General features: G+C 39.3%; 1 protein-coding gene across 1 annotated transcript in view; it reads right to left on the reverse strand.

The window, feature by feature from the left end:
• csmd1a (CUB and Sushi multiple domains 1a) overlaps positions 1-27,869 on the reverse strand; it is a 734,676-nt gene that overhangs the window by 245,263 nt on the left and 461,544 nt on the right. The gene's annotated exons all lie outside the window — the stretch shown is intronic.

Below are 27,869 nucleotides of genomic sequence, written 5' to 3' on the forward strand. Positions count from 1 at the left end.
GGCACTCAAATTGCTGCAGATCTTATTAGTTATGTTATGCACAATAACTCCAACTTCCAGTCAGCATGAGTAAACACAATCACAGAAAAATCCAACTGATTGTTTTTATGATGAGGCAAACCCTGTCTAATCACAGCAAAACTCTTAAAGCATTCTTCATATTTCATTTAAATACTGAGTATTAGAAATACCACTGTCGAGTTCTTCCAGTACAACTGGTGAGGTTGAAATTGAGAAGGATTTTTTCATGCGAACACTTCCCAGCATTAAACTCTGAGGCAGCTATTTGTCCAATCTGAAGAAGATTTGCTCTGCACCACTATCTAGTCTCTGTTGCTTGGCTAATTTCATACCAACATAACCACTGTCCCTTTAATTCCCCTTGGCTTCAATTTTGCTAACAATCAAATTATATGATAGTTTATCAAAGTCGATACATACAACATCAACCACACAGTCCTCATCAGTCTGTCCTGTTACTTCATGAAAACCTTGTAAGGTTACAGAATGGCAGCTCAGCTGCTCTATTTCAAAGTGGCCAACCATAAATATTAGTTGGACCTCTTGACAATATCACAGAGCCGGCTGTGATCCTGCCTAATAAAAGAAAATTAATCAATTGTGATTTTGTGTGCAATACAACTGTTTATGATAGCTGTAGCTAAATAATACTACCAAAGGATCAGTCAGAAGAAAACTGAAAATGAAGATCATCAAGTCGAGTCTATCACCCAGAGAAACAGATAGCACTGAGTGTACTAATGTTAACTTGAAGTCACTCATGTTCTAATATTCTAATTTTTAAAAATAAAGTTATTACTCTGTTTCTGGCAATTACTCTGACAATCTTATTAATCTTGACTATCTAAAAATAATGCAATAATAGAGCAAATCAGCAGAATAGTGGAGTTCGTCTCATTCATTTGTTAAGTTGTTTATTGGGGTCATCCAACAGTTAATTGACTTTTCCCAGTTCTGTGTTTAATTCCTACTGGCACTCGAATTGCTATAGATTTTTTTAGTTATGTTATGCAGGATGACTCCAACTGCCTGTCTTCAAGAGTGAAAAAAAATCACAGCAAAATACTGAATCCAACTGATTGATTTTGTGATAAGGCAAACCCTAACTAACACAGCAAAACTCTGAAAGCATTCTTCATCGTTCATTTTAAATAGTGTCAGAAATCCCACAGTGGAGTTCTGTCAAGTTCATCTGGTGAGGTGGAAATTGAGAAGGATTTTTACGTGTGAACATTAATATGGCAACTTAATTGAAATGCTCAAATGACAATAAATGTTGACAGTGAGGTACCTTATAAATGTCATCACTCCATAAATGAGAGGAAGTCCTTTAATGGCTCAGTGAGCAAATTTGTCACATTGGTTCCCCTTGAGGCATTCAGGCTAACTAGTCTAAACAGAGCAGCAACACTGACATTACAATCAGCGGTCGTCTTCCAAACCATAGGAAGCAGGAAATCAGCAAAGCTCCCATTCTTGATCACTGGATAGTGAACCATGATGGCAAGTGTGTGGTTGTGCACATTATGCGAGGCAGGATCACTGCTCCCTGTGGAAACTCATACAGTTGATTAACTTGCCCACAAATTGCTGTACCTGGACTCTCAGAAAAAAGAAAAGATCAAATTGTGAAACATTGGAACACTAACAAACCATTGCTTTCAAGAGCAAGAAAGGCGATTCATAAAAAGTCTGCATTTTGGTTAAGGTGAAGTCACCACAGTTCTCCTGGACCACAGGGCTACTTCCTCATTAGAAAGAAATGACCAGTGGTGGTTTAATGAGAGGGTCACCACCATTTATTTCTATCACCTATTTCACGTGACACACAGCTTTCATTTTAGACAAACACTTCTGACAATTGGAATGAGGAAAGATGATAGGCTGATGGAGGACAATGTTATCAGTCAGCTCATGTGAATTTGATAGAAGATCATTAACAACTCATATCATAGCCAGATTTCCAAAGAAATAACTTGAACCTGAGCCATGGAAAAAGTTTATCAGCTGTACTATTTTAACATTGCTATAAAACTAACATAAAAAGATGAATGAGATTGTCTGAGATTCCTCTCTCTGAATTAATACATTTATTTAAAAACATTAGAAGGCAGACTTGCATGTTGGCGTTTTACATGGTAAATTCCACTGCTGGAGACATTTTTCATCTGGCAAGTTCCATCAGGGCTTGCTCCTCTCCAATGGGAGAGAGGGAGGTCCAAGCCATTTTCTGGGTCAAATTGAATTTGCATTCATCAAACATGTCAGACTGGAAATCTTTCAGTTCCAATATGGAGTCCAGCTATTGCAAACAATTTGTAGATAGTGGGATAATGCTATGGGACACCATAGAGGAATTGATTTTAATGATGGCACTCATTTTCCTGCTGCTCACATTGAGAATAGTTTTTAAAATAGCTGTGGAACGTTTTTTCTTAGCTTCTGCCACAATCCTTTTCAAAAATCACAGCTATGCTGCTCAAAGCTTTCAATGGACAAGAGCAAACTTGCCATAGATCCAGAGTACAAAATTACATCTGGCTTCTACTAACAATCATGGGACCCAGAGTGAGGGCTACTGAGGTGTGGGCTTGATTTTTAGTGAGCCTCTGGGTCAAGCATTTTAAGGCTAAAATGGTGGAGATCCTAATGTCATCACGAATGCTAGGTGCTGCATTGCCACTTCCATTCAATTATCATCTTATTCTGACCTAAAAAGTGAGGATGAAATCAGTTCATTATTTGTTATTTGTTCTGCCAACTGTTTAACTAATTAATCACCCTCAGCAAAGATAATTCTTAACGTTGTTTTATTCACAAATTCATTCTTCAAAAACAATTACAAATAATAAGTACTTAAGAAAAAAGGACTGTAATGCATTCGGTACAGTACCACATTTAAAGAAAGAGATGGAGTCTTTGGAGAGAGTACAAAGAGATTTACTGGCATGGATTCTGAAATGAGGAATTCCAAGTACATGGACTGGATAGGCAGCTTACTCGTGTCTTCTCCATAGACATTAGGAATGGGCAATAAATACTGGCCTAAACAGTGATGCAACATCCCAGGACAGCCCTAGCATCAAACACCAGAGGATCAGGACTCAAGTAGGGATACTGGTATTTTTGTTGGCCACCATCTTCATAAAGAATAGGTATGGTCCTTGAACTTGGTTGTATCTCATCCAGAAGAGTATATTGGTAAGTTAAAGATCAACAGTCATAGAATCCTACAGCATGGAGACAGGCACTTCAGCCCAAACTGGTCCATGCTGACCAAATGTCCACTTATGCTAACCCCATTTCCCTGCACTTGCCCCATATCCTTCTAAACCTTTCCTATCCATGTATTTGTCCAAATGCTTTTTAAATTTTGTCAATGTACCCACGTCAACCACTTCTGCTGACAGCTCATTCGATATGCATACCACACTCTGTGTAAAGAAATATTGCTCCTCGTGTTCTCATTTATCCTTTTCCCTTTTACCTTAAATTGATACCCTCTGGTCCTCAATTCCCCAACTCTGGGGAAAAAGGCTGAGCACATTCACCTTATCTATGACTCTTGTACACTTCTGTAAGATCCCTATGAGAGGGAGACATTGGAAACCATCACAGTGACATTTTTTCATGTTAGTAGCTCAAAGATCTGATTTTTGAGATCACAATTAACCCATAGGCAAAATGCAATAGATGGCTCAATAAAATTAGTTAAAATAAGGGAGTTTAAGAAAATTTAAATTGCTGATCCAAACTCCACTAGAGATGCTCATCAAACACATGTAAATAGGATACTTAGTTTCGAAATGAATGAGTTGGTTTCTCTGTTAGAAACCTGTTACAGGAATCTGTTGTAGAACTCATGCAAATCAAAACAATCTGAAACCTTTTGGCTGAATGAGCATGGCATTTAATTCTTCACATGTTCAACTCTCTGAAGTCCTTGAACATGTTGTCATCTCTCAGTTCCAATTCATTTTCCTGTAATTCCATGTTTGAATCCCTCCAATCATATTTCCACCTCTACCAAAGTGCCAAAACAGCTCTTATCAAAGTCACAGGCACAAAGACCATCATGTGATTAAGGTAAACTTTTTCTTAACATCCCATTTGAGCTATCTTCAGCCTTTCACATACTTAGCCCGCATCGTGGGTATATTAAAATCCAAACATAAAGACCATTGCTCTGTGGGTATGGGTACAAATCCCACCGTACCAGAAGATGGAATTTGAGTTCACCAAACAAAATCTGAAATTGAAAGCTGCTTTAATAGTTACCATTTCTAATTTCCTTCAGGGTATGGAATCTCTCAACCTTGTACAGCCTAGCCATGTGAATCCAGATCCACAGCAATGATCCTCAGCACCTGATTGGAAAGTGGAGTCTGCTGGGCCTAAATGCCTCCCTTTGTAACTGGATCCTGGACTTCCTGACTGGGAGACTTCAGTCAGTCTGGATTGGGAACAGCATCTCCAACACCATCACAGTGATGCACAGGTCAAATCACATCATCAAGTTCGCTGATGAGACAACTGTAGTGGATCTCATCAGTAGGAACGACGAGTCAGCATACAGGGAGGAGGTGCAGTGGCTAACAGACTGGTACAGAGCTTGTCTCTGAATGTGGACAAGACAAAAGAGATGGCTGTTGACTTCAGGAGGGCATGGAGCAACCGCTCTCCACTGGACATCAACAGGTCCCCTGTGGAGATTGTGAAGAGCACCAAATTTCTTGGCATCTCACCTGGACTCTCAATACCAGCTCTATAGCCAAGAAAGCCCAGCAGTGTCTCTACTTTCTGTGCAGGCCAAGGAAAGCACACCTCCCACCCCTCATCCTAACCACATTCTACAGAGAGATCATAGAGAGTACCCTGAGCTGCTGCATCAGGAATTGCACCATCTTGGATCATAAGACCCTACAACAGATAGTGAGGACTGCTGAGAAGATCATCAGGGTCTCTCTTCCCTCCATTACAGACATTTACACCACACGCTGCATCTGAAAGGCTAAGAGCATTGTGGAACACCCCACATACCCTTCATTCAAACTCTTCTCCCTCCTGCCAATTGGCAGAAGATACCGGAGCATGCGGTCTCTCACAGCCAGATTGTTCAACAGTTCCTTCTCCCTCATGATCAAGCTCCTTAACATAGTGTGATCAGACTCTTTCACATCTGAAATTCTTTGCACAACTTCAAATTGTTGCTCGAAAAATGTCTATTATTTATCATTTTTCCACTACACTGTAACTTGCATGTTTTGCACTTCTTATGCACTTTATGCTGTGTACGATTGTGTAGCTTGTGCTGTCCATGCAGCACCCTCGGTCCTGGAGGAACACTGTCTCGTTTTTAATGTAACAGTTGTATATGGTAAAAATGACAAATAAAAAGCTACTCTACTCTGTGGTTGACTATTAACCGTCCTATGAAATGCCTTAGCAACCTATTCAGTAAAGGGCATTTTGGGATGGACAATAAAAATAGCCCAGCCAGTGGTGCCCATATCCCATGAATGAATAAAAATAAAATCATCCTCCAAGTCCTCTGTATACTTGTTCAGCTGGACAAATCTCACATAGTGCTATTAGAACCATACAGCATGGAAACAGACCCTTTAGCCCAAGTCACCCATGCCTGACTAGGTTTCCTAAACTAAACTAATCCCATTTGCCCAAGTTTGGCCCATATCCCTCTAAATGTTTCCTATTCATGTACATTTTTAAAAGTTGTAGCTGTACCTGCATCTATTGTTTCCTCTGGCAGTTTATCCCATATATGCACAGCCCCTGTGTGAAAAGATTACCCCTCAGTTCCCTTTTAAATCTTTCAATTATCACCTTAAACCTACACCTTCTAGTTTTGAACTCTCCTACCCTCGGTGAAACACCTTTGCAATCCACCATATCTATGCCTCTCACGATTTTACAAATGTCTATAATGCCACCCCTCAACCTTCTTTATCTATCTAATTATAGCCAAGGAATCACGTGGAAAGGCTTCTTTTCCTGATTATCCTTTGTTGTCTTTGGTGTACCCCACCTTCCCCAAGGATTTACATTTGACCTATTCCTATTTTTTATTTGCATGCTGCCCCTCAGCAACATCATCTGAAAGGTTGTAGCTCAGGTTGAAGTTTAGGGTGTAGGTTTGCTCGCTGAGCTGTACGCTTGATATCCAAACGTTTCATTACCTGGCTAGGTAACATCATCAGTGGTGACTTCCAAGTGAAGCGAAGCTGTTGTCTCCTGCTTTCTATTTATATGTTTGTCCTGGATGGGGTTCCTCGGGTTTGTGCTGATGTCATTTCCTGTTCGTTTTCTGAGGGTTTGATAGATGGTATCTAGATCTATGTGTTTGTTTATGGCGTTGTGATTGGAGTGCCAGGCCTCTAGGAATTCTCTGGCATGTCTTTGCTTAGCCTGTCCCAGGATAGATGTGTTGTCCCAGTCAAAATGGTGGTTTTTTTCATCCGCGTGTAGGGCTACGAGGGAGAGAGGGTCGTGTCTTTTTGTGGCTAGCTGGTGTTCGTGTATCCATGTGGCTAACTTTCTTCCTGTTTGTCCTACGTAGTGTTTGTGGCAGTCCTTGCATGGAATTTTGTAAATGACGTTGGTTTTGTCCACGGGTTGTACTGGGTCTTTTAAGTTTGTTAGTTTTTGTTTGAGAGTGTTGATGGGTTTGTGTGCTACTAGGATTCCGAGGGGTCTTAGTAGTCTGGCTGTCATTTCTGAGACTTCTTTAATGTATGGCAAGGTGGTTAGGGTTTCTGGCTGTGTTAGGTCTGCTTGTCCTGGTTTGTTCCATGCAAGGACTGCCACAAACACCAGCCACCAGGATCAGCTGTTCTCCAGTTCCAGTTCCTAATGCTGCCCATCATTTTGGAAGGTCAATGGAGACTCCATGACTCTGCAAAAATCCAGGCTTTTATAAAGTCTGCAATTGGGCAGACTGGCCTTAATTTCAATTCACCTCGTTGCTGCAGCAAAATGAACATTTTTTCACAGATGGATGTTTGGTCATTTTGCCTGAACCCCAAGACAATCAAGTTCCTTAAATGTAAAAGTCAAAGAAGTGTGAATGATATTTAACACTCTCCATTTTATGAATTCCTGATGGAGGGCTTTTGCCAGAAACATTGATTCTTCTACTCCTCGGATGCTGCCTGACCTACTGTTCTTTTCCAACACTACACTCTCCACTTTATGTTGCAACAGGATTAATAGGCCCTGTTGGAAAATCTGAGGTGATAGGAATTGTACCTACAACACTTTGGCCAAACCAATGCCAGCTATAAGTACCATCTCATACATTTTGGGCTCAGTTGTATCAGCCTGACCCTACCTCTATTATATTCAGACAATGTAGATGCCCCAGACAACTTACCACTGAAGAGATAATAAGACTTCAGGAAAATCTGGTCTCAATGTTGTGCAAACACAGTTACAAAGTTTGTGAGAAGATTTGTAGCTCGGGTGCTCATTGTTGTGGTTCTGTTCGCCGAGCTGGGAATTTGTGTTTCGTCCCCTGTCCCCTGTGAAGCTTCACAGGAGGCTCCCAAGCACTGGGGATGTCACCTAGACAGGGGACGAAATGTCTGCAACATAAATTCCCAGCTCGGCGAACAGAACCACAATAACGAGCACCCGAGCTACAAATCTTCTCACAAACTTTGAACACCTACGGGCGAGAGACGCTAAGACAAGCCAGGAACTGGGAATCCTGTGCCAACCGCCTAAGCGCCACATACGAACAACTCCGGTTCCTGCAGGCTTCACAGGAGGCTCCCAAGCACTGAGGATGTCACCTAGACAGGGGACGAAACGCCTGCAACACAAATTCCCAGCTCGGCGAACAGAACCACAACAAACATGGTTACAACTTTAAAACTTCCTACTTCCTGTCTGGGTTTGAAAATTGGCAGCAAATTGACTTGATTCAGTGTGATTACAGGGTTTTGTAAAATAAACAATGAAGAAACATTTTGTGGTTATTTTAAGAAGGTTACATGAAAGATGTAAATAAGATATTGTTGAGTAGACTGGAATTCCTTTGGAAAACACTTTGAAAGGATTATTCATTTATCGAGCTTTATTGATCTTCCATATTTTCTCAGTCATATTATTCTTGACTGTTAGAGTTTATCTTTGATTTCTGTTTCTAACAGATTAGGTCGAGAGTTATTAATTATTAAAATGTTCTACGCACTCAAAAAGGTATCCCAGAAATTGGCATATAAAAAAATTATGCCCTCATAATTGCAAGCTGTTAAATAAATGGTGCAATCTGCTGAACATTAATACTCATGACATAATTTGTATTCTCTGGGAAGTTTTCTGGGAAGACATACTAAATCAAACAAAAACAGCGAAGGAAGAACTTAAAATGCTCCCGTGTGCTATTCAGCACACAATGTTCAAAGATAAGTTACATTGCAGATGTAGCCCTTTACTTTGATACACAACCACTTTGGCTCTGCCCAAGTTGGCTAATAAAAACCAAGAAATAAAATATGGCCACTAAACGCTTATACAAATCATCATTACTTTATTTTCTCTTCTTTAGATTCAAGGGCACATTTTCAGTTGCACTTGTCAGTCTTTCAAAAAGGACCTCTGAAATGTCATAGTACCAGTTCTGATCGGAATCTGCTCTGCATCTTAAAAAAAAACAAGTCTCTTTCCTCCTCTTTTACACTATCCACCTCTGGATCGACCTCATCCTCAACACTACTAAAACTCTCATCTGTATCTTCCTTCACACCAACTTGAATTCTCCCAATCATTTGACTGACATATGCAATTCTCAATTCATCCCATGCTCTCACACAGTGATCCTGTTCTGTAATCAGTCCTGGGCATCTATCATTTCATTTTCTTTAACTCCTTCAGGAGTTTTCAAATGTCTTAAATTCAATCATAAATCCCTCTGTAGTGTCTGTGAACAATCTTCTCCAATAGATCAAATCATACTTTCTTCTTTAATGACTGTGACTGATTACATATTTTTACTTTCACCATTCGACACTCTGGTATTGTCACTTTAAACACATCTGGCTTCATTCATTGCTCCATTACTTCAAAAGCCTCTTGATGGTCATCGGTTCTATCTTACCTTCAATTATCTCGACCAACCTCCCTCTCAATTCCTGCTCAATGACTGTTCCTAACTTCAACCTTTTGAAAAGTGCATTAGCCATTACTGAAGAACAAGAGTCACTCTGGGAATATTTCTTTATGTGAGCCTTTGCTAAAATACTCTTTAAAATTGGAGGATGTCCTGTACGGTTAGCTGAGCAGTGGTAACTAGACACTATTTGCCAAGAGATAGCAATTCACAACCTATTGGAACTAACCTATCAGATCCATGCAGAATTTTTGATTTTATACAGTGTAATCAATTCAGCTACCAATCAATTTCAGTAGTCCCCGAAATAGCACACATTTTTCACCCAGAAAAGGATGTAGCGTAATTCAATTTACAGGCCACTGGAATCATCCAGTGAGAAAATAAGGACAACTTTGTGGACTAGAAAAATCCCTGGTTCAGTCACGAAAGAAGAATTGATTCACTGACCAGCACTCTAACTCATCTCTGTGGGATAACATGGAGATAATAAGCCAAGCTGCTATTCAAATGCCCATGCTGAAAATGTGTATGAATGCATCTGGGCAAGGAAAGGACCAAATTTACCTGTGCTGGCTAAATGTCCTTCCAGTACTTATAGAATTATACAGCATGGTAGCACACCCTTCAGGCCAACATATCTATTCTGACCAGACATCCCAATCTGATCTAAGTCCCATTTGCCAGCATTTGGCCCATATCCCTCTAAACCCTTCCTCTTCATTTACCCTTCCAGATGCCCTTTAAATGTTGTAATTGTACCAGCGTCCACCACTTCTTCTAGCAGCTCGTTCCATACATGTACATCCTGTACATCCCTCAGATCCTTTTTTTTAAATCTTTCCCCTCTCACTTTAAACCTATTCCCTCCAGTATTGGATTGCCCCCAACCATAGGAAAAAGACCTTGGCTATTCACCCTCATGACTTTATAAACTTTTACAAGCTCAGCCTCTAATGTTTCAAGGAAAATAGCACCAGATTATTCAGCCTCTCCCAGTAACTGAAATCCTCCGGTCTCAGCAACATTTTGCTGCTGAAGATATCTCTTTAGGGCAGAGGGAACATGGAATTAAAGCCACAATCAAATTAAGCATGATCCTGTTCATAAACGATTGGACTAGAGAGAGTGAGTGGTCTGTTGCTGCTCCAAATTTGTACGTTAACATATTAAACCATGATCATGCAAATGCACAGGAAATGCTGCTGGTGGAAACGAAGCCCAGCAAAGAATCAGTAGTTTAAAGTGAGAAAGAGATGGGAGAAATTTGGCAGGCAAGGCCATTAAGATGCTCATCTTTCATGTAAGCAGATGAAGGAATGCATCGGATACGCAGTAAAATTTGATAGCTTTTCCTCTGAGATGGCACTTCATATGAGGATAGATTTCCCAAACACCTGCAACAAATTGATATTTCCTGGCAGTTGTTAATATTTCTTTTATCTCATATTTAAATGGTATGGCAAATCGGGTATAAGAGAGGGGAAAAACAACACGTGTGTCTTGAGCTTACCCCTCAGCTTTAAGAGTGATGAATCATAAAGTTAATCACTAACCTTTTTCTAGATAAATTCAAGTGTGAGCCAATTCATAGTATATTACACTATGACAGGGTTCTCAGCTGTAAGGATTCAAATCATTTATACTTTATTGTGATTATATGGTGATTAGAAACATCTAGAAGATGCTATCAGTGCCTAGTCTTTTACGTGAAATGTTTATCAAAATGACAACTGTGACTGAAAGCTGTCAACAATAAAGTGAAGCAAGGGATTGCCAGTTTTAGGCTCATTTCTCATGAGGCATTACATATAAATGCTTTCAAGCCACATTCACAAAAGTGAAGATTTCACTTCGAGCTCTGTCAAAAAACATTACTTGACAAAAATGGATCATTTAAAGTAATTTGCAGCTGGGTGTGACCAATCAGGATCTAAGAGATGGAAAGTAATGTTTCTGCTGAAGATAAACATCTACTCCATTTTTTATTGCTATGTAAATTTTAAACTGATGCATGCTCACAGCATGGTTATAGATCTAAGAGACAAGAAAAAGCGTTAAAAATAATCTTCCTTCAGGTTATGTCTGGGACTATAAAGTAGAAATTCCTGCCAGGCTATTAAGAAAAAAAAAAGCAGTGTAATCTCTTCTGAATTTAAACTAAAAACCCAGCTAGCACATTTCTATCATTTCTAAAAACAGGCAGACTATTAAACTAATTGTGTATTCAATTTAATTGAGTTCAATGATTCTGGAAGAGCTTATCACAATGCCTAATTTCAACTTTGACACAGCTATTGTTTATGCCATTATGCTTTTATATCATGCAAGACAGTATCCAAATATTGGAGTGGGTGAAGCACCCAACAAAACTCACTCTCTGGCATATCAGTCAGAAGTCAAAATTCACCATTCTATTAAAGTGACAACTCAGAGGAATAACAGAAAAGACCAACACCTGTGTTCACTTCATCAATGTTAATTTTTGTACATTTCTACAAATGAATTCAAAAAGTGTGCAGCAACCCTTTGAAAATATTCAGTGTATTAATGGCATCGTCTTAATAATGCTAATTATAGCTGATTAGCACATAGCATTTGACTAATTAGAATAAATCTGAGTCAAACCATGTAACTGAAGAATTCTAAATGCTTGCCATAAGCAAGGTATTCATGGATACTGCTGTAGGTCGCTATTACTTAGCAATGTAAAAAAAAAATCAAGAAATCATTTGTATGAATATTAAATAATAAACAATCTCCAATTCTTCCCAAATAATGTCTTCTTAGATTTCATGGTGGAAGTGCAGTAGGTTCCAAAATGCATCAGGTAAATTTCATGAAAAAAAAAATCCCAAAAACCTTTGTTTCTGACAGTTGCTGTTCCACAGCAGATTCAGTGTAATTAGTTGTTTGCATATCATGTACAAAACCACTATATTTTAGTTTCTCGGAAAACAATGAACCACATTAAAGAATGTAATTTCCAAAATACAATTAAAAGTCCAACAGACTAAGACAATGAAAACAGAATTTAAGAAGAGAACAACAGTCCTGCTAATGAGTTTCATACCCTGAGAGAATTCAGAGTTCATTTTTATGTGGGGATAAAATCAGCTTTTTCTAATTCTCCAGTATTGCATCTGCACCACCAGTAGGATGTTAAACACTGGGGTAATCTCAACTTCACTGCCTGAGCAGTAATCTGTTTGAACAGAAAGCCTGCTCTTTGTAGAAGCTGCCGTATTTTTAATCAATTGAAAATCATTGAAAACAAAAGATCCAGTCCACTCATTCCTGGAATTTACATAGGATGAAGCACAATATATATAAAAAAACAAAATTGTCATTTAGATCATCTTCAACCCCCTTTACAAGACTGGGGTTATTTTTGTATTACTGACCAGTCCACGTATGATTACTATCTGTAGTTTTAGGAATTTATCCATTTTCACCTTGTAATCGTGGTGCTTGTGATCATAAATCAACTCCTACATGCACAATCCCCTTCAGCATGTTTATCCTCTTGAAAGGTTAATTTCTTTACACATGTGAATGAAAACCTTGGACTGCATTTTGCACATGTCCTGTCAGTTAGACCTTCCTCATACTTACAGCTCAATTTTGTTTGTAGCATAACTGGTGAGAAGCATAAACTGATAATGGCTCAGCATGGGCCTTGAGGCATCCAAGCTTTCACTGAATGGTAGGAACAAGTGTAATACCTTAATCAATGAGATGTAAGGATTGAGAAAGAAACAGAAAAAATAACTAAAATGGAAAGTGACTTGGAGTGAAGGAATTTAAACCAAGTGCATAGAATTCCTGAGAGGAAAAAGACACAGAATGGAAAGATTGAAAAAAGACGACAAAGGAAAAGAGCAAATTAAGAAACATAAAAATGGCATTGCTATACATCTCCAATAAAAATTTACCACCTCTAGGAATGATATTCCACAAATTAACTTGTTCCCTTCCTGGGCCCAATAGGTCGACAAGCAATGCATTAACAATGATCACTTTGCTGAAAAGGTACTTATACTGTTAATTACACCAGTTAATTTTCCGTGACAAGTTTAATGCCCAATTTGCGTGAAAATGCAGCAATTTCTAAAAATAACAGGAGTCTAATGGGGAGCTGTCATTTGTGCAATGCAAATGGTGGAGCAGTGCAGATCAACCAGCATGATCTACAGATTCACGCCTTGCAAAACATTACCTAATCATCTTAATTTTCTGAGCAATTTGGACATAAATAATATTGTACATTATCTGCATGTCACAATGTGATCAGAAACAGTGACTAGTGTCAGAGAGGGGTACTGGAAAAGCACAGTGGGTCAGGCAGCATCCAAGGAGGGGGAGAACTGATATTTTGGGCAGAAGCCCTTCATCAGGAAACAGTGACCAGCATAGATTGTCAGCTGGAAAACACACATGAACTTGCAGCTCAGGTACAGATAGATTTACGCAAGTTACGCAATGGTAGGAAAATGTTTTAGCAGTGTGTATTTGCAACAAGTCCTCTTTGCAGGTCCTCAATGGACAAAACAGATGATTTGGGGTTTAAACTGGATATGTTCTTGCATTCAGTGTCAGCAGGCTCAGACAACACCATCTTTTACAGTCAGGAGAACAGTAATATTGCTCAATACATAGGCAGCTGAACATCTGAACCACAATGGTAACAACAAAAATTTTGCAATATACATATTGTCCAGAGGGTCTTTTTTTATTTTTCTCACATTTCCCCAGTGTTTGAAAGATTATGCAATGATTATTTTGCTAAGTTGAATCCAATTGTAAGATAAACGTTTACCTCATATAAATAACAAGCAGATAAATTCACAATATTCATAACATGGAATTAGAACATATTGCAATTTTAAAGTGTTGTCAACTTTAAGGATGAAGCTCTTGTGGATTTAATATTTTTCAGTTGTACAGCTTGTCAAATTTAGTGCCTCAGATGAGAATCTTTCACAAAATTCACCAAAGGGTTAAGAATGTACTGCCCAAGAGTATGATGGGTGCAAATTCATTTGTAGTTTCCAAAAACAAAATGTTTAATTCTCTGAATTAAATAGCTCCAGAACTGTGGGGCAAAGGCTGAGGAGTGGCACTAGAAGAAAGGAAGAACCGCAGATGCTGGAGATCAGAGTCAAAAAGGCGCTTGACTACAGTATTTGTCAAGTTTCAAGTTTAAGCAATCATAGAATGCGCAGAACCCTTGCAATGTGGAAGCAGGCTATTCGGCCCACTGACCGTCCGAAGATCATTCTTACCTTATTTCTGTAACCCTGCATTTTCCAAAGTTAGTCCACTTAGCCAGCACATCCTTGGATACGATGGGGCAATTTAGCAATTTAGCTGGGCCAATCTACCTAACCTGCACATCTTTGAACTGTGGGAGGAAACCGGAACACCTGGGGAAAACACATGCAGACATGGGGAGAATGTGCAAACTCAAATGAACCCCCAGGTCCCTGGCGCTGTGAGGAAGCAGTCCTAACCAGTGAGCTATAAAACACTACACCTCTCAATATGTCACTCACTCTCTCCTGCTTGTCAACAGAAGAAGTGATTTAATTGCTTGCTCTGACAAACATGACATCAGTCACCTGCTTTATTCAGTAATTCACTGATGACTGACTGATCTTATGGATGTTTGCATTGCTCTCAGAAAATATTGAAAACAAAAAAGGTGACTCATCTTCCCTGCCACTGGCAACTCTGCTCTTGCCCAAAGTTGGACTATAAGTCCTTCCATCGCATAGAACACAATTCTCATATTGTTGTGGAATGAACCATTACATTTAAAGATATTGCTTTGCAGTTCAGACAATTTCTCTATGGACTGCATGTAAGTTTGGGAGGGTAACCTCAGGCAGGAGCTCTCGTCCTGTGAAGATGCCCCAAAATGGATACTTTTCTTTAAGTACACATGGACGTTGGAATTACAAAGTCATTATGCAGAGAAGGATGGACCAGAACACAGAGTCCCCAGTGCTCCTTAAAAGGTCCTTGCACATTGTTTAATGCAGATTGAAAGTCAATCTACAGCTCACTTCTAAAAATCAATTTGCTGTTTACTGTTCATTTGGTGCCAGATTTTTCACAGTATGATGAATTGAAATGCAGATGTTGATCTTCACAAGCAATGCTTACATCAGCTTCAAGTACCGCCTCTACCATTGAGTAGAAGTCAAAAGGTACAGGATTTCACATGTGAACAGAAATCTATTAGTGTAAGCAATAATTTTCAATAAATACATTCTACTGGGTACAAGGGGCTTCTCTGCTCACAGGACAATTGTAGCCATTTTTATTTGAGGCAAACGTGTTTCTGCACTTCACTGCGCACTGCTAATGATTTAAGTAAAATTATTATTAAATTGAATGATTGAGTGATTATACACCAAAGACAGTATTTCTTGCATTAATGGCATCCCACAAAAGAAATCACAGGAAAAAAAATCGGTTTTCCAAGGGGTTTTATGATTCAAAGGCAACAAAGCAACAGTTTGCATTGTTTGGAATTCAGTTTTGTTTTTTAACATTTAGCAGAAAACAAATGAATGCAGTGCAAGCAAAAACAAAGGGAAGTGAACAATATGAAGACGTCAGAGTGTGGCAACATGAGTCCCATTTTGTAAATGCTTCACAAAGTTCACCAAGGAAGCTTTTGTGCCTTCAGAACTATTTAGGCCTGGCTAAAATGTCTGAATCAAAAAGGTATTTTGGGATACTATATCAGGGAATCTTGATGTGTGTTGCATATTAACACTCTTATTCACATCTGTGTCAATGGTCTACCAAAACCGACTATTCTGCATGATTGCATAACGATTTTTTTTAAAGGAGAGTCCAGTCATTTGAATATACAACTAAATTAATTGTGTATTAGGTGATCAGAAACAGCTTTATGAATTGGGGCTGAAGTTAGTTCATTGATCTATATGGAATACTATCATTAAAAGAAATGATCATAAAAGTAACCTGTGTCATCACCCTGGAGTTTAAAATCTTCTGCCACCACTAAGATTTGAGAACTCGCATGTGATTAAAGAAAAAAGTGCTGTGATTCAACTTTTTTAAAATCAAGAAACTGGCATCTGGAATAAGAAAGATCACTGGTTAATTTTTAGAATTCTGAACTCCAGCCAACTGAGACAAAAGGAATTGAATTTGAGTCCTGACAATGATCACTCTATATTTCATTGTGGCTGCCATTTCCAAACTATAAAGTGGATATACACAAGTAGAACACTTAAAATAGTTTCTTGTAAGGTGACAGTAAAAAATATAGAAATGTGGCCAGGAATTTTCAGTAAGAAGGACAGTTAAACTGTTCTGATGAAGAGTCACCAGACTCAAACTTTAAATTTTCTTTCTTCCCACTGATCCTGCCAGACCTGCTGAGTTTCACCAGCAATTTCTATTTTGGTTGTGAGCATTTGGCATCATTTTGCCTTTGAAAGGCAGAACTGTCTGGAGCCTGCACATGTGTAATTAAACATGAAAATCCTGAAGTGTTTGTCCGTAAGTCTACGCTACTTCAGAGGGTGCCTCATTGAGGTTCCCCCCAAGAAAGCATCAATTAGAACTCGCTGAACTGCTGTAGAGAAGTTTCAGTCTTACACACTTAGTGTTGCTAAAAAAAACTGGAAAACTTTATAGCTTGTTTTCTGAGGTATAGATTCATGATTATGGCGAAACAAACTTATTAGCTCTGAAACAGCCATGCTATATTGTCGATAATGCAATTTATCTATTCTGATAGGAAAATTTGAAACTATAATTCTGACCAAATTTGGCAAAAATAATTTTTTACCCGTCTTGAATTTTTTTTCACATTCTGTGAAATGAAAATAAAGAATACTTTAATTTGATTGATTGTTTAGTCTGCTTTATGATATTACTGCTGTTGGGTCATCACGAATCCCCTTGACTCAGTGTCATGTTAAAATGGACATGAGAAAAGGAGAAATCCACACCTGAAAGATTGCACGATCTTCACCACTCACGTTCCTCAAGGTTGGCAGAGAGCATCATTGTGGTCACTAATTGCAAAATCAATCCCAATGTTATGAAGCATCTTTTTGTAACAAAGAGAGAAGTGGATGAAAATTTGCTGTAAATAATTACAGAAACTTCACAATCTAATGGAGCCAAATTAATTTGTAGAAAATAAGTGACAAAATTGTCAAGAAAATACATTATTACCATTGATAGCAATTGAGCTGTCAGCTCAGACATCTTCTCGATAAAGGTTGCTTAAATAATGTTAGCAACATGGAACATTCCACCAAAATGTCTTCCAAGTATTAACATAAAATTATTGGTTTTAGTAATTGAGGCGAGTGTCATAATGATATCAGATTAGATGGAAAGGAGAGAATTGCAGAAAACAGTCAGAAAATCTTTGCATCTGCAAAAATCAATGAATGAATAGAAATTCTACTGTTCTTTGTACCTTTGGGTTTCCATCTGCAATGTTCTTGCAAGATGGGCATCAGAGAGCTGTGGGACAACATTTTGTGTTGCAATTTGAGGAATGCTATCAACGTTTGTTATTGATCCTTACATCATGTCAGAGGTGTCAAAGTACAAAGCCCATTGATTTTAATTGCTACAGGCGATGTACGGTGAGCAGTAATGCAAAGTCTTCCACAATGAAGGAACAGATCTCCGTGACTATCTGCATAGAGTACTGTGTGCAGATCCGGGCATCATGTTACAAGAAGGATGTGAACACATTGGAGGGTGAAAGCAGTTTATAGGAATGGGATGAGGAACTTCAGTTATGAGGAAAGACTGAAGGAGTTGAGACTGTTCTCTTTGAAGAGAAGGCAGCTAAGAGATGATCTGATAGGGGTTTGCAAAATTGCGTGAGAATTGGATATATATAAGGGTAAATTATTCCTACTCATAAAAGGAACAAAAACAAGAGGGTGCCGATTCAAAGTGATTTGCAACAGAAACACGAGTGAAGTGAGGAAAAATGGCTTTTTGGGGGCATTGTGGCTCAGTGATTAGCACTGTTGCTCACAGCGCCAGGAACCTGGGTTCAATTCCAACCTCGGGTGAGTGTAGAGTTTGCACATTCTTCCCGTGTCTGTGTGGGTTCCCCCTGGGTGCTCTGATTTCCTCCCACAGTCCAAAGATGTGCAGATTCATTAGATTCCCTGAAGTGCGGAAACAGGCCCTTCAGCCCAACCAGTCCACACTGACCCTCTGAAGAGCAACCCTCCCAGACCCATTTCCCTCTGACTAATGCACCTCACACTATGGGCAATTTAGCATGACCAATTCACCTAATCTGCACATCTTTGGACTGTGGGAGGAAACCAGAGCACCCAGAGAAAACCCACACAGACACGGGGAGAATGTGCAAACACCACACAGACAGTCATCTGCGGCTGGAATTGAACCTGGGACCCTGGTGCTGTGAGGCAGCAGTGCTAACCACTGAGCCACCATGCTGCCCCATTAGGTGAATTGGCCAGGCTAAATTGCTCATAGTGTTCAGGGATGTGTAGGTGAGGTGCATTAGTCAGGGGTAAATGTAGAATAATAGGGTAATGGAATGGGTCTGGGCGGGTTATTCTTCAGAGAGCCAGTTTGGACGTTATGGGCTGAAGGGCCTGTTTCCACACTGTTGGGATTCTATAATTCTACTCTATGATTCACTCAGTAAGTAGAATGCACTGCTAGAAGTATGGTGGAGGCAGCTTGAAGGGAGGCATTCAAGAAGGCATTAGATGTTTATTTGGATAAAAACAATATGCAAGGATATGGAGAAAAGCAAAACATTGGGAATGAGGCTCATTTAACAAGAGCCAGTGCAAGCATGATGGGCCGAATGACTTCATACAGTGCCATAAGCACTTCTCGGATTCTGTGATTCTTTGGACAGCCTCAGTCTTTTGTGGAATTGATTAACTGACATACCCAGGCAACTCTTTCTTCATCAATGGTCTCTGTGCTTTAGCTATGGTCTTCATCATCTTCTTGCCTCTCATTCCTCTTATCTGCACTTCTTAGGCCGCAGCACCAATTTGCGTGCGGATTTTGAATCAAATTACGAACAAACCTTATCTCTGAGTATCTTACTTCCAAGCCCATTCATTGTCATGCTCATGGACAGCTTCATAAATGCTCAATGAGAATCTGCCTCTTCAGACCCCATAACTCTTGGAGGGTGACATCTCAGTCCATGGCCCATATGTGCCCAACCACTTGCCCTCGTAACTCTGAGGCCTTCTCAGTGAATCAAGCCGTTGCATGGCACTGTCATAATGGCTGACTGTTATGTTTCTGCCGCCTCCCACTTGTACTCTTTCTGATCCATCAGGTAACATCCAAACTGGCGCTTGATAAACTGTTAACAGATTTGTGAACACAAATCCAATTTGTATGGGTTTCAGGCTCCCTTTTTTTTTCTTGTCCGAAACATAATTGCTGGAAATTAGAAAGACTATGCCAGTTGTCACAGTGACTGAATATTATTTCATAGAATCACAGAACCCCGACAGTAAGTAGCCATTCAGCCCATCCAGTCTACACGGACACTCTGATAAGCATCCCACCCAGACAAGGCCTATCCTGTAACTCGACATTTACCATGACTTACCCACCTAGCATGAACATCCCTGGACTACAGGACAATTTAGCATGGCCAATCCACTTAACCTGCACACCTTTGGACTGTGAGAGGAAACCAGAGCACCTGGCAGAAACCCACACAGAATCAGGGAGAATGTGAAAATTCCACAAAGACAGTGACCTAAAGCTGAAATTGAACCCAGCGATGTGGAGAAGCAGTGCCAACCATGAGCCACCATCCATATTGCCACCATCTCCCATCTCATCCCCAGGAGCTGTAAGTAAACTGCTCCAATTCAGGAAGTGAGACTTCAATCCAGAACCTTCTGATTCAACAAATGAGTCACAAATAGCAGGGAAGGGATATTGTGGCAATGTTTGCTTGTCTTTTGCCTTGATATCCCTAATTTATGGCATACATAAATATTGAACAACCATTAGATTGCCAACAAAAATAGATTATATGCATCTCCATTCATCTAATTTTAAATCAGAAACAGGAAAGCTGGTAATTCAATCAGACGAGAAAGTGAAGGCTCTCTGAAAGGTCCAATCCACCAGTTAGCATTCTAATCCTGCAGTAAATGTGCTAATAAAACTTACAACTCAATATTCAAAATGCCTTTGTCTTCAGGCAAATACAAGACAGATAACTGCCTCCTAAATTCTTATGCAATGAATTGCTTTCAGAACATTAAACTTTCCACTTCTGCAGCTCCTAAAATAGTAAAGAATTGGAAATCCACTATGTTAAGCGGTGAAATAGAACTATTCCATCACCATGATCAAAATATCTTTTTCCACTCTCTGTGATATAAAGCCAACGCTCCATAGTCATTGAACAGTGCACTACAAGCTTCCTGCTCGCTGCATATGGATATTATGATAGTTTCTAATGTGACACAGATGTTGTAGCAAAGGTTAGCACAAAACTGTTCGCATTTTCATCATTACTTCTCTGATACAAGCAGTAACTTGTGAGACCACAAATACATTTTTAAATATGGGAATCCAGAAATGCCACCAGAAATTTCTTGACAGGGAGCATGGTTCAAGTGCCCACAAGTTACCATGCAGTAGAACTCACAGAGCTGACAAGAATTTGTCCACTTACTCTTTTGATCTTGCTGTGAAAATGCTTGGAAAAATTACACTTCATTGAATGAAGTATAACCAGACTTTTATCAATGTACCATGTTCATAATTGCTTATAATCAAATTCAATGGTCCTGAAAAAAAATTCTTTTTGTCAAATGAGAGGGGGAAACTCACATCAAAGAGATTGCTAGATCCTTACAAAAATTGTTCTTTGTGGTTAGAGATGGAGAGTGGAGATACATTATAAAATAAAGGATATTTCATCTGTGACTGTGAAATTCAGGCCATGATAAAATCACAGTATTGTTATGGTACAGAAGGAGGCCATTAAGCCCATCAAGTCTGCATAGCTCTCTGAACAGTCCGAATTTGTGCTAATCTCTTGGCTTTTCCACATAACCTTGCACATTGTTTCATTGAAATAATCATTTAATGCTCCCTGAAAGCTTCAATTGAACCTGCCTCCATGACACTTCCATACCCTAAACATTCATCATATATAAACAAAATCTCTCTCAAATTGATTTGTTTCTTTTTTTCAAAATACTTTAAAGCACAAAACCTCTGGTTCCTGGTCCTTTTACAAGCAGGAATAATTTCTAGCTATCTACAGTGCCAGGCCCCTCATAATTTTGGAGACTTCCATCAAATCTCCCCTCAACCTTTTCTTTCTGTAAGGAAAAGAGCCCCAGTATCTCCAATCTATCTTCAGCACTAAAGCTTTCTCATGGTTTGAACCATTGTTGTAAACCTCTTCTGTACGTTCTTCAATACTCTTACATCCTAAACCATGCTGCTCAGAATATTACTCATTCTGTAACTGAGATCTGAATCGTGACTGAAAAATTCATCATAACCACTTTTCCCTCTTGTATTCTATGCCCTTTTATTGAAGGTTAAAATACTATCTGCCGTAACAGCTCAAATAACTTATACGTTTCCAGGCAGATGTTTCTGCTTCTGCACACCCTAAAGTCTAATATTTTATAATGTATTTCCATGCTCTTTGTACTGAAGTTTGAACATGATGTTCCAGCACCAGTAAGCATTTTGTTACCTGTGAGACTAATGAGGAGAGATTGAATTGATTTGGATTATATTTGCCAGAGTTCAGAGGAATGAAAGAGGATCTCGGCCTAAAAATATTGGGTAAGCCATTTTAGGATAAGATGAGGAGAGATTTCTTCACCGAGAGAGAGATGAGCCTATGGAATTCAGGGAATCACAGAATCCCTCCAGAGTAGAAGCAGGCCATTTGGCCAATCAAGTCCACATTGACCCTCTGAAGAGCAACCCAACCAGACACATCCCCTACTCTCTTCCTGGAACCCTGCATTCCCTGCATTTCCAATGGCTAATCCACCTAACCAGCACATTGCTGGACACCAAGGGCAATTTAGCATAGCCAATACATTTAACCTATACATCTTCAGACTGTGGGAGGAAACTGGAGCACCCAGAGGAAAGTCACGCAGACACGGGGAGAATGTGCAAACTACACATCGACAGTTGTCTGAGAGTAGAATTGAACCAGTGTCCCTGATGTTATGAGGCAGCAATGCTAACCATTGAGTCACCATGCTGCTCCTCAGAACCACAGAAAGCAGTCAAGGCCAAAATATGATTTCAAGAAGCTGCTGGATATAGCACTTGGGGCTAAAGGATTCAAAGGATAGGTTGGGAGCAAGGGAACACAGGGGTAGCAGGAACAGTCGACTGAATTGAATGATCAGCCATGATCATAATGGATTCTGGATCAATGGTGCTGGAAGAGCACAGCAGTTCAGGCAGCATCAAGGAGCTTCAGCAAAATCGACGTTTCGGGCAAAAGCCCTTCATCAGAAATAAAGGCAGAGAGCCTGAAGCGTGGAGAGATAAGCTAGGGGAGGGTGGGGGTGGGGAAAGAGTAGCATAGAGTACAATGGGTGAGTGGGGGAGGAGATGAAGGTGATAGGTCAGGGAGGAGAGGGTGGAGTGGATAGGTGGAAAAGGAGCTAGGCAGGTCGGACAAGTCCGGACAAGTCAAGGGGACTGGAAGTTTGAAACTAGGATGAGGTGGGGGAAGGGGAAATGAGGAAGCTGTTGAAGTCCACATTGATGCCCTGGGGTTGAAGTGTTCCGAGGCGGAAGATGAGGCGTTCTTCCTCCAGGCGTCTGGCGGTGAGCCTGTCCCTCACCGCCAGACGGCTGGAGGAAGAACGCCTCATCTTCCGCCTCGGAACACTTCAACCCCAGGGCATCAATGTGGACTTCAACAGCTTCCTCATTTCCTCTTCCCCCACCTCATCCTAGTTTCAAACTTCCAGTCCCCTTGACTTGTCCGGACTTGTCCGACCTGCCTAGCACCTTTTCCACCTATCCACTCCACCCTCTCCTACCTGACCTATCACCTTCATCTCCCCCCCCCACTCACCCATTGTACTCTATGCTACTCTCTCCCCACCCCCACCCTCCCCTAGCTTATCTCTCCACGCTTCAGGCTCTCTGCCTTTATTCCTGATGAAGGGCTTTTGCCCGAAACGTCGATTTTGCTGAAGCTCCTCGATGCTGCCTGAACTGCTGTGCTCTTCCAGCACCATTGATCCAGAATCTGGTTTCCAGCATCTGCAGTCATTGTTTTTACCACCATGATCATAATGGATGTTGAAGCAGGTTCAAATGGCCAAATGGCTTAATCCCACTCCTATTTTATTTGTTTCTAGAAGATTGCTCAAGAGTGGTCCCATTGAGATGTACATACTCAGAAGTGAGCAATGTAAATTTGCCTGAGAAAAGTCACCATGACTCAGAAGGAAAATGTACCCAAAAGTACTCTTAGTTAATTGTTGAGAAAATTCATCCTCCATCTGCCATGCTTCCATGTTAGGTGAAATTTATAATCCCCAAAATAAGGATTTTAAAAATAAAAATCCCAAATTATGTATATCCAATCACCTGAATAAATTTACATCTTTTTCTATTAACGTTCATAATTTCTTTGAGATGCCAGCCCATACTGATCACATTCATTTAATTATACAAGTTGCCATGGTAAGATTTGAACTTGTAACCCAGGATTGTGAGTCCAACACATACCTTCTGGCTACTCGATTAATAATGAACAGAAATATCTTATTTCCATGGTTTTCACTTTTAAATACTCAAGATAGAAGGAAGAAAGACAGATGAAGTGAAAGCTAGGGTACAGAGAAGAAAGATGACAGTTTATTTCCTTATTCTCATATGACTTCTCTTTGAAGTTGAATTTTGAAAGCAAACACAGCTTCTAAGAGATGGAAGGGAATGCAGAAGAGAGCTGTGAAAGGGGATGTAGTTATGGAGAAATTAAGTGAATGACAATACACACTGATTTACTGTGGAAAAATGTCATAAGAGATTAACAAATGATATATTTAATACCTTATTTTCTCTGTGTATATCTGATCAACATTTTCCTTTATAATTTTAAAGATTGGATTTAATAATGAAAACTGCTGTGAACTTGCTCCCCAAATATTAAGTGTAAATCAGTATTTAATTATTACATTGCATGGTTATGTACCAAAATACTTGGCTTTCAATTGCTCCATTAAGCATAATTGAACATAAAAAATGCCATTTCAAAAATGCCAGAATGACTAAACAGTCAGTGAAAATGTTTTTCCTCCATTTTAAACGTTGCTTCAGCGGTCACAGTTTTATGATGCATATTTTATATGATGGAGAGGACGTGTGAGAATTTTCTCTCAGATTTTAGGCATTTTTCAGCAAAAGGGACATCTTAATCCTATTGTTCTGGTAGCACTGTGAATCATACTGAGCTAGTGATGACTTACTGAGATAATTAATGCAGAGTTTCTGCAGGACTGTTATTAATTGGGACTACAGATTTTGTAGTCTTCTTATCTAAATGCCAGCTATATATGGTGCTTATGTTTCATATTCTATCTACTCACAGCATTTCTGTTTTGCTAAGAATTGCAATAATACTCAGAATTCAGATGTGATAGCTACGTTGAATTATTTAAATACATGGCAGATCATTAATCATGTATGTCGGTCAATCTTCTGTTGAGTTTATCTCTTTATTAGCTCAACCAACCTTTGGAAAACTTAGAAAGCACATCAGAATTAATGAGACAGAAAATCAATATCACAAGGATCAGAAGCCACGGATGTTTGGTAAAATTTGCCGCAAGGCTTGATTTTGTTCTAAATAAAATTATAGTATTGCAATAATACACATTTTTTTCCCTTGTACAGGATAGCATGGTTCTTTAAAAGTATACTATTATGAAACAAAATTACAAGTGAAAAGGTAACACAGGTAAAACAAACAAAGTTATTGAAATGGATTGGTACATTTTCAACATATTTGTGCAACGTCTTTGAAACAGATTGAGATTACATATTTTAACTCCAGTGCCTGAGCTGAAATAGCACTGAACAGCCAATTTGGGAATGAAACTTATGAGAAGTTGTTACACATTGAGGTTAAAACAGCAACTTCATGGCAAACAGTGGCTTATTCTTGAATAAAACACTCAGAAATATAGATGCAATAGCTTATGAAACATTCAGAAGTTGAAAAGGCACATTTACTGTAAATGCCATCAGGAAGTGAAACACAGACTAAGATGGTGCTCTGTCATGACCTGAGGTCAGAGAAGCAATGGAAGGAAATGATATTGCCAGACACTGCCTCAAGTATGAGAACTGTAAAAGTGTGAATAATGGTGGGGGGTCCAGGGTGGAATCTACCTGGCTCAAAGTCATCGGCCCTCCAAGGCTGCTTCTGGAACTCCCATGACACAACAAAAGGTTCAGGTTGAAGTCCTACTGATCACAGAGGTGTGCCATAACATATCTGAACAGGTTAATTAAAACAACCTCTGAGATCTTGTGGTACATCAGTTATGTCTTTATCTCTGGGTTCAAATTCCACCTGTCCCAAATATGTCTCAAACTATATCTGAAGAAGTGATTAAAATAATAATTGAGAAGGACTTTGCATTAATCCCTCAACAATAGATCATCCTCTGTTATAAACACTCAATGCTATTGAGTTAAGGACTCTTGTGGTGCAATAGTAATGTTCCCACCTCTGGGTCAGAAGGTGTAAGCCCAAGTCCCACCTGAGCTGAAAGTATGTCAAAATATATCCAAACTGTTTGATAAAAATAACTAAAATCACAGCCAGGTCATTGATTCCAACTCAGTCAGACCTCACTTAACATCAACTTTTAAATCCAACACAAAGACAAAATCTTGCCCTTCTTTCAAGTACCACCAGCATTATAATGCTGGAGAACCATTAAGAGTAGCTGCCTGGACAGTTCACCTTTCCAAGAAACATGAGGCAAATAGACACTGAAAGAATGGCTATAATTACAAATAGGTTTCACCTGAACTTAAAATGAGGATGCAATTGATCAAAAGCACCAAAATATGCTCAGATTGGCAGACCATTTCCCACAGGGTTCAAAGATCTTTCCCAGTGACATTTTTATTCTCACTGAGCAAGTTTGTGCCACTGACAAATTCACCCCTCCCTCCTCTCTTGCACCTATTCAACCCATGAGTGAAATCAGGCATGTACCATGATTGTTTCAATTATGTGCCTGCACTCCATCACTCAGTGGAGCAACCACTTTCACAATAATATTATTTATTGTACTTATGAGATGTGCTCTTTTTCAAAAGGAAATTTTAGACCATATTTCATTCCATTATCAAAAAAAAAGAGTCAGAAAAGGCACATGGGCAGAACTTTCTAACTTCAGCTGGAGCATAAATGTGTGGAATAATCTCCTATTATCCACACACCTCCTCCACACAATATTCTTTCCATTAAAGTTAACAGAATACTGAAATGGATAGGGAGAAGAATTGGCAACAGATTCACTACCATGTGTTTAACACCTTAACTGAAATTGAGAATTCTGCCTCTTATTTTAAAAGGTTTATAATGATTTGGTGGAAGGATATGACCAATTTTATATGCCTTGATTTTGCTAGTGGAATTATGCGAACACCACTCCACCGTGACATTTCCATATCAAGGATTCGATATGTTGACGTTCTGCACATTTCTAGGCTACAACAGTACTTCCAAAACCTGGCCTTCATCCAACTGCCTCAACTCAACCTCCAAAATCAACTTAAAAACTCAATTTTCTTTCGGCTTCACTCAGCTGGACACAATTCTGCATAAAGTTGTTCATTGCTCTTGGATCGGTGCTCAACAAAACCTTTGGAGACAAAAATCTTAGGGATTTCTTCTCCAGCTGTGGACAAATATTTCCTGGTATCAGCACATGAAATACCTGAGGTCTTCACCCTCCAGGGCTTCAGCTCTTGAAACTGGACTGAGTTCATTCCATAACTCACATACCATGCTCTTCTCTAAATAGGATTTAAGATGTGTGAGTCAAAATAACAGTATAAGCGGATATAAATAATCTATTAGATTCGTGCACCTGCTTACATCTTTTTTATAAGAGTTAGTGCAAAGAAGAAAATACATTCACAAGTACTGAAGCTTAAATTGATCGCAAACTTTCAAGTGTGTCAAATAGCTGATGAAAGCAGATTCAAGCTGCTTCAGCATTAAAACAGGCTCTCACAACCATGAATATATAGCTGGCTGACAACTTGAGATTCTGCTCCCAATTCAAAATCTCAGTATGCAACAAGAAAGTTCTCACATGATCTTGTGCTCTTGGGAATAAACTTTAAAAGCATGTATAGGAAATTCATCCAAAGACAAAGAGGAAACAAGACAGGTCTGAACAACTAAATATTCACATAAGTTGCACAGGAATAATATTGCCACTCAACTGGCAGATCACAATATACATTTTATCACAACCTACATGCGTACCAATATGATAACTCACTGCTGCAATACAGAAAGGGAAACAATATTTCCATTCATATATTTACGTTTTAAAATAACATCAGGTATAACCTATAACAGCCAGCACAACAGACAGACAAATGCATAGTTTCATCCTTCATGTTAACCTTTCTG

The sequence above is a fragment of the Chiloscyllium plagiosum genome, unplaced genomic scaffold, assembly GCF_037043375.1.
Source record: "Chiloscyllium plagiosum isolate Xiang-an unplaced genomic scaffold, Cpla_swu_hap1 HiC_scaffold_30, whole genome shotgun sequence".
NCBI lineage: Eukaryota > Metazoa > Chordata > Chondrichthyes > Orectolobiformes > Hemiscylliidae > Chiloscyllium > Chiloscyllium plagiosum.